At 34.9% G+C, this 7,225-nt stretch overlaps 2 protein-coding genes across 2 annotated transcripts in view; both read right to left on the reverse strand.

Annotated features, from left to right (window-relative positions):
- The window catches only part of LOC141389748 (glutathione S-transferase 1-1-like), a 178,629-nt gene that overhangs the window by 66,912 nt on the left and 104,492 nt on the right, over positions 1-7,225 (reverse strand). The gene's annotated exons all lie outside the window — the stretch shown is intronic.
- LOC141389745 (uncharacterized) overlaps positions 1-7,225 on the reverse strand; it is a 115,783-nt gene that overhangs the window by 4,087 nt on the left and 104,471 nt on the right. The gene's annotated exons all lie outside the window — the stretch shown is intronic.

Genomic DNA, 7,225 nt, shown 5'->3' on the forward strand with positions numbered 1-7,225 from the left:
TGCGTATAAGGGGGAAATAGCAAAAATTCCCACAAAGCTGAATTTTGGTGGAGAGCTAGGGTTGGCCATTAGAAGCAACGTCCAAAAAGTCCCCATCGATCCCATGTGTGCAAAACAAGTTATTCGGGGTCAAAGGTCATTTTTGGAGGCATTATTCAGTTTTTTTAATTTTTCTCAAAAACGGTAATACTAAGCAAAAGCTCGCTAAAGTAAAAGTTGTAGAATCAATAATTGTCTACAAGATTGGTCTGTATGATTCTTAAAAAAGACTTACCATTTTCGAGATATCTCGATCTAAAGGTCAAATAAAAAATTATCCGCGTAAGTACATTATGAGGCGAACCGGTTAAAGTAACGACACTATGTGTTAGATACTTCCGTAAGCTTTCAAACGATGTCCACTTTGCAGTAATCAAACCAGGTTTTTAAATTTGGTCTTTCGGGTCTAATAACCGGCGAACCGGATCCGCAACCGTTGAAAATTATACATTTCCGTAATCAGCGCAACAAACCCTAACTTCGGACAAAACTTGAAAAAAAATCGGAGAGTTTTCGTTGGGGTCGTTCCCGTTGGGCTTTCGATTATACATGTGGGTTAAATGGGCTATTTTTGCATAAAATGACTCTAACATTGAATAACTTTACTAAACACACTCCGAATTTGTTGGAATTTTTTTTAGAAGATAGCTATAATTTCGCTCTTCAAGAAAATATATATTTTTTTGGGGGACAGACCCGATTACTTCGCTTATTTTAGCCGGTTCGTCTGAATATGTGCATATTTCCCTTATAAGTGCATAAAAATCATGTGTTTTTTAGAACAGCTATATCTTAAGAATGGTTCCTTCTAAGAAAAAAATTATAAGGGTCAAACTTGTAGATAATTTTTCTGTCTACAATATTTACTTTAGTCACGTTTTGATTAGATCAAACGTTTTCAAAAAATAAATCCGAAAACCTAAAAACCCTTAAATTTTGACCTTTGACCCCGAATAATTTTTTTTGCACACATGGGATCGATGGGGACTTTTAGGACGTTGCTTCTAATGGCAAACCCTAGCTCTCCACCAAAATTCAGCTTTGTGGGAATTTTTGCTATTTCAATGTCTATTTTGACCGGACTACGTAAAAACACTGTAAAAATGGGCCAATATTGGTTTTGATTTCATATTCATGTATTGTCATCTAAATCTGGAAAGTGCGCATAGTTTCAGTTCGATTGGTTCAAAATGAGTTACCAGATTTGAACTAAACGGACACCAAAGCAAATTAAATAAAACACTTTAAAAATATAAATATTTTCTTTAGTCAGCTCCACGAAGTTGTGGCTCAAAACAATAAAATGCGATTATCTCAAAACGGGCAAATGGCTTATGGAACACTTAAGCATGACAACGACGATATACCAAAAATATTACTAGGCAAATGTCTGATTCAGAGAGAACTCGAAATATTAAATTACGTTAAACTATATTTGGAAGAAAATTTTGAAAATGTTGAGAGTTATCTAGCATACTATTCATTTTAATATGTGCAGGCAGGGTTTTTTTCGGAGAATTTGGGCCATTATCAAAGGAAATAATGGACTTACTCCTATGTACCGTTGTAATAGGGACCGAAAAAAACAAACTTTTGCAAAACAATTCAAATAAATCCGAGATGAGTCCTCAAACAGCACTTTTCCCAAATTTTTTGGGAGGATGAAATAAAGTTTGGACCAATCAGAAACTTCCTGCGAGAGTTATTATGCATATTTGCCATTTTAGTTGGTGCAGTCCGGGTGTCTTGGAGCTTCTAGGCCATTGTGTCAGGAAGTATGGACTTGTCCCCGAAAAAAGTGCGCCCGTAAAGTGACCGCAAGCACAAGGAGCTCTTAAACTTCACTTTTTCCGAATTTTGTGTGGGAGGAGTGGACCGGTATAGTCCATATTCAACATTTTACTCAAAAATTTTGAACTTTTGTGGGGGAGGTACCCGAAGGAGTGCACCGTTGTGACCCATTTCTGAATTTAAACTAAGTTTTGACAAAATATTACCCAAAAGTGTATAACAATTCCACGAGTCGGATTTAAACTGCAACGAGTTGGGTTTTAAAATATATATTTTAACAATTTCCAAGAGTTGGCGTTTAAAGTATATTTTAATAATTCCACGAGTTGGTGTTTAAAATATATTCTTTAAAAAATTCCTCGAGTTGTGCTTTAAAATATATGCTTTCAAATATTCCGCGAGTTGGGGTTTAAAATAAATTTTAATTTCCAAGAGTTGGGGTTTAAAATATATGTTTTAAAAAAAATCCGCGACTTGGGGTCTAAAAATAACTTTAAACAATTCCACGAGTTGGGGTTTAAGATAAAGGGAGGGTTGGCGTTTTTTTTCGGGATCACAGAAGTCGTCAAAATAGTCAGGCTTTATCACATAGTCGTTGTTTTAATATTTTATTAAAACAACTTTAATTTATTATTGGAAAAAAATTGGCCAATGGGTAAGGAAGACTATAGTTTCGGATCTCGCCACAGATCCTCATCAGTTCCCTTGTTTCTTGTTTTCAACAAGAAACTTTTTAAACCCAAGTGCCAACTGCTCGCTTTAAATTCAAAGAGGGCCTAAAATTCCAAGAGTTCGGGTCTAAAATTCCACGAGTTGAGGTTTAAAATATACTTTAAATTATTCCACGTGTTGGTGTCTAAAATTCCACGAGTTGGGGTTTACAATATACTTTAAAAAATTTCACGAGTAGGCGTTTAAAGTATACTTTAAATATTCCAAGAGTTCGGGTCTAAAATTCCACGAGTTGGGGTTTAAAATATACTTTAAAAGTTCCACGAGTTTGGGTTTAAAATATAATTCAAAATATTCCGCGTGTTGGTGTCTAAAATTGTACGAGTTGGGGTTTAAAATATACTTTAAATAATTCCCCGAGTTGGCGTTTAAAGTATACTTTAAAAATTCCACAAGTTGGGGGTTTAAATTCCACGAGTTGGGGTCTAAAATTCCACGAGTTGGAGTTTAAAATATAATTTAAAAAATTCCACGAATTGGCGTTTAAAGTATACTTCAAAAATTCCAAGAGTTGGGGTTCAAAATCTACTTTAAAAAATTCCACGAGTTGGCGTTTAAAGTATACTCTAAAAACTCCACAAGTTGGGGTTTTAAATTCCACGAGTTGGGGTCTAAAATTCCACGATTTGGAATTTAAAATATATTTTAAATCCACGAATTGGCTTTAATGTATACATTAAAATTTACACGAGTTGCGGTTCAAAATCTACTTTTAAATATTCCACGAGTTGGCGTTTAAAGTATACTTTAAAAACTCCACAAGTTGGGGTTTTAAATTCCACGAGTTGGGGTCTAAAATTCCACGAGTTGGGGTTTAAAATTCCACTAGTAGGGTTTTAAAATTCTACGACTTGTGGTTTAAAATGTACTTTAAAAAATTCTAGGAGTTGGGGTTTTAAATGTCACGAGTTGATGATGTTTAAAATTCCAAGAGTTGGGGTTTGAAATTTAAAATTCCACCAGCTGGGGTTCAAATTTCCACGGGTTGGGGTTTAAAATTCCACAAGGTGGGTTTTAAATTCCATGAGTTGGGATTTTAAATTCCACGAGTTGGGGTTTTAAATTCCACGAGTTGGGGTTTAAAATTCCACGAGTTGGGTCTTAAAATATACTTTAAAAATTCCACGAGTTGGGATTTAATATGTACTTTGAAAAATTACACGAGTTGGGATCTTAAATTCCACAAGTTGAGGATTAAAATATACTTTCCACAAGCCGCGAGATGGGTTTTAAAATTCCACGAGTTGGGTTTAAAATATACTTTAAAAACTGCACTAGTTGGGGTTTTAAATTCCACGAGTTGGGGTCTATAATTCCACGAGTTGGACTTTAAAATTCCACGAGTTGGGGTTTAAATTATAGTTTAAAAATTCCACGATTTGAGGTTTAAAATTCCCCGAGTTGGGTTTTAAAATGTACAGGAGTTGGGGTTTTAAATGTCACGAGTTGATGTTCAAATTTCCATGAGTTGGGGTTTAAAATTCCACAAGTTGGGTTTTAAACTTCGAGTTGGGGTTTAACATTCAGCGAGTTGGGATTTAAAATATACTTTAAAATATTCGACGAGTTGGGATTTAAAATTCCACGAGCTGGGTTTAAAATTTCCACGAGTTGGTGTTCAAAATATACTTTGAAAATTCCACGAGTTGGGGTTTAAAATTCCACGAGCTGGGTTTTAAAAGTCCACTTGTATGGGTTAAGATATACTTTAAAAAAGTCAACGAGTTGGGTTTTAAATTCTACGAGTTGGGGTTTAAAATTCCACGAGTTGGAGTTTTTAATTCCACGTGTTGGGGTTTAAAATTTCTCGAGTAGGGGTTTAATATAAACCTTGAATAATTGCAGGAGTTGGGGTTGAAAAATTCTACTAGATGGGGTTTGAAATTCCACGAGCTGGAGTTTTAAATTCCACAAGATGGTGTTTAAGATGCACTTTAAAAAATTCCACGAGTTTGGGGTTAAAATTCGACGAGTTGGGGTTTAAAATTCCACGAGTTGGGTTTAAAATTCCACGAGTCGGTGTTTTAAATTCCACAATAAACACAATAATTATGCCGTATATAAAATATATTGATTATACACTCAGACTTTAGAATAACGAGGGTATACATACTTTGATACAACCAAAAATGTGCCTCATCGAAATATGTTTGGACGAAATCCGCACGTCCGTCGATACAATAACTATCGAATGGATGAACCGATTCGAACCAAATTTTAGATTTCGTAATATTGTGCCAAAACTAAGTTTAAGTCCAAAGATGGACCATATCAGTCCACTCTTTCGGGTACCTCCCCTATAAAAGTTCAAACTTTTTCTGAAAATGATGTGAATGATAACTCGCGAAGGGAGGAATCGATTTGGACAAAACTTTGCACATCGTATTATTCCTTCCAGATAACTGAGAGTTACCGGGAATCCCAATTACAAATTACATGGAATTTGGCCTTAATGTAGATAAAAACTTCGAAAAACCTGTTATCGGTACCGTTACATGAGATATATTCCAAAACGTGGACTAATATCCATCATTTTTTGTGGAGAAGTTTTTTTGAAAATTGTGCAGAAAACGTCAAAAAATCGTTAAAGTTCCATAATCCATAACGACCGATTTCCATAATTTTTGGTGGAACAGTTTTTTGACAACTTCGAATGCGAAATGGTAAATAAAAACCAATTTGGGTCGAAAACGTCTATAAAGACTTCAAAATACCAGAAATCAGGCGGTACCGTTATATAGAGAACTGTTTACGTGTGTCGACGTCAATCAGATTAATACACTTTGTACTATAAGGGTCCCCATTCCTCCAGCCACTACTGTCTTTGCGTACAGGGATTTACATATGTTTACTCAAAGTTCTGTTAATGTTGCACTTATTTCCTATTTTGTTTTGAAGAACTTTTTCGCAGACATTTAATGGTCACTTGGGAGGAAACAGATACGCAAACTTTGATGTAATTTTTTGTCTATTCCTCTCTTGTATCATTTTTCCGACAGTACGTTTCTTTTGGTTTGGAGTGAAGAACCATGCAGATAATGGCATAAATGGTTGATGTACGGGTATGTATTTTGTGTGTATGGTCCATGTGATGTGCAAAGGTGACAAACTTTTCCATTGCTATGATCATTGATTTATTATTTCTTGCTGTCTTTAATAAAAACAAACAGTTGATCGGTGCGTCTCTGTTGTTTTTCTTTTCGATATTCATTTTGCGATAAGCTTTATTACATGCTCTAGCCATTCCTTTCACTGAGAACATAACAGTAGATAGATTCTATAGAAAGTCATAGTAAGTTGAAGTTTTTGCTATGTACTGTTCAGCGACTAGAAGTAACTTTCAATAGACGGCGAAAGATGTAAGCAACGGAATTTATGGAGAGCTCAACACAGTGTTTTTATTTTTCAGTTTCTAAAATAAAATGTAAAAAAGTAAAACTAAAAACAGAATTATCTTCTCTGGCGCCTTATGACTAAATATATAAATACAATAAAATGTGAATATAACAATTGTTCTTGGGACTATTTTATCGGTTATTGATATACTATTTAACATATTTTCACGATTGAAATGATTTTCGGACATAAAGAGGGCTATTCTCAACGTAAATTCCCCGTGAGTTTTCTCACTTTCTCCTATAAGTTGAAACAGCGGAAAGACAAAACTCACGGGGAATTTTCATTCAGAATAAACCCCATGAATATGTGATCGAGTCCACGTGTAAAGCTCGACTCTAATATGGAGCTACAATGTTCATTAGAGTGTTCAAAAAAAATCTTATTTTCCCTAAATGTTTTCTATTTGATCAAAAAACCTTATGCATGCAATTTTATGGCGATGGGTTAACGTTAACAAGTGCCAACCTAGCGATCATTGTTTCCATAGTAATTTGTATCCTGGCAAATTTCGGATTCTTAATCAGTAGAAAACATCGATCTATCATTGGTATCGAACCTTGTTTAAATTAAATTTATATTCTCCATTTAGGACCATTTCTCCTAGGAATAAGGCTTGACGAGGCGGAAGAGCTCAGTACTTTCATGAACAATAGGAACGTAATATTTCCATTTTAATTCTCATTGCCTAAATACAACAGGGTGAGACTTTTACTTTCCTTTTGTTCATGTGTGTATTATACGTTCTTTAAACTCCTACTATAAATACCACAAATTAATAAAGTTCAAGTTATTTATATAAAACTATAAACAAAATAATTTATTGCAAAACATTTTTCCTTCAACTTAAATACAAAAACTCCATTTCCAAATCAAAATCACCGACTCGTTTCCATAATGTCTACAGGAAAGTGTTAACACAACACTTCCCCAAACTCCCTCCCCCTAAACGCCACAGACATAAGTGGGTTAATAAGACGTAAACTTAGTCATGCGTGTGGTCGCCGAGCTTTAATGGGTATATTGACCCATTACAACAAACAGCTCAACAACTGCTCTACTCTGCTTAGCAGGGCAGAACTAGAAAAAATCGAACAGAAATAGAAATTGTTACAAATTGTGGTTGTGGCTATCGGTCTTGTAATCGACTGTTAGTTGTACTGCAAATGGTTGTTAAAAAAAGGGGTGGCACAGAACAAAACTTCTAAAGAACAACTTTTCCTTGAACAAGCTGGCTGGTTGCAGCCATTGATTGCATGAATTACTG

The sequence above is a fragment of the Musca autumnalis genome, unplaced genomic scaffold, assembly GCF_047663935.1.
Source record: "Musca autumnalis isolate F117 unplaced genomic scaffold, ASM4766393v1 scaffold_1, whole genome shotgun sequence".
Taxonomy (NCBI): domain Eukaryota; kingdom Metazoa; phylum Arthropoda; class Insecta; order Diptera; family Muscidae; genus Musca; species Musca autumnalis.